Source organism: Pundamilia nyererei, unplaced genomic scaffold (assembly GCF_000239375.1).
Source record: "Pundamilia nyererei isolate P.nyererei 1_Seehausen unplaced genomic scaffold, PunNye1.0 scaffold00073, whole genome shotgun sequence".
Classification (NCBI taxonomy): Eukaryota; Metazoa; Chordata; class Actinopteri; order Cichliformes; family Cichlidae; genus Pundamilia; species Pundamilia nyererei.
In genome coordinates this window covers 1090576-1091884 of record NW_005187474.1, presented here as the reverse complement: position 1 = coordinate 1091884, position 1309 = coordinate 1090576, and the positions used below count along the sequence as shown (strand labels likewise).

The window sequence follows — 1309 nt, the reverse complement described above, 5'->3', positions numbered from 1 at the left end:
AAACAGTGCAAGGGATGACTGTATGGCCGCTGTTCTCTCCGGGGACAGAAAAGCCCTCACCCGAAGGGAGTCTAGGCTGAGCCCTATGAAAGTAATGCATTGAGTTGTGTTACGTCTGGTTCGGTTTGGGTAAAAAGGAAAAACAAGCCGAGTCCGTGGAAGGTGTCAAAAATAGTGATTTTATTACACACTTTGCTCAATCAGTGTGGGAAAGACAATTTGCAATACAATCCTTCGTCGACTGGACCGTCCCGTCTCCTTATATTACCATTATGACATCACAGTTGGATCTTTACTTGAAATGATAACAATTGCCCTCCTCTTCAAAACCTTGTCCTAATATAGACATCAACTGCTACTCTTAAAGAAAAACAAGTGTGTATTACATTGTGCATTTTGTGAAAGTGTATCTATCAGAAAAACTGTCCTCAGGCGACCCTCCTATTATTACTAAGTGTGTATGTAAACGTGCACGTGTTATACAAGTGCGTGCATGTAGTTACAGGCCGGCGTACGTGCGGAACTGAACGCAGACAGGCCCGAATCCAACAGGACTGGTGTGATTTCAATATAATGCAACAACTTTAATCATCTGTGTGCATTAATATTTGCTCGGAGTAACATAGATGTGATTCAAAGATTATTCTGTCAACTGGTTCAACAATGGTAAATGATTACTAATTGATACTTCTGATTATAACTGTGATCATAAGAATACAAAATATGCCGATGATTAAAGTGATTAAAGTTGGCGTCAATGTGCTCTTTTCCACGTTTATCTGGAAACCCAAACTCTCCAGATGGTGTATGAGAGCATTTGTGTGACAAGTCGCTCCCTGGCGGGTTGGGGCTGCCACGAGCCAATCGTCGATGTATGTGGCCACCCGAATGCCCTTTTTCCTGAGCGGGACCACTGCTGCCTCGGTGCACGTCACAAACACCCTTGGGCTCAGTGAGAGACCAAAAGGCAGGACTACAAACTCGTATGCCATCCCCTGGAAACCAAATCTCAGATACTTTCGGTGTGGGGGATATATGGGGATGTGGAAATAAGCATCCCTCAGGTCGATTGATGTGAACCAGTCGCCCGCTCGTACAAACCGTAGCAGCGAGGCGTGCGTCAACATCCTGAACTTGTATGTCCTCAAATGCCGGTTCAGGGCACGGAGATCCAGAATTGCTCTCATCCTCCTCCCCCCTTTCTTTGGCACAAGGAAATACCTTGAATAAAATCCGCTGTGCATTTCCTCGGGAGGGACAACTCTTATAGCTCCTTTGTCTCTCAAGGTGGAAATTTCCTCCAGGAGAA

General features: G+C 45.1%; 1 protein-coding gene across 7 annotated transcripts in view; it reads left to right on the top strand.

The window, feature by feature from the left end:
- Positions 1-1309, top strand: part of LOC102193674 (neurexin-1a) — a 259420-nt gene that overhangs the window by 134891 nt on the left and 123220 nt on the right. The window lies entirely within an intron of this gene.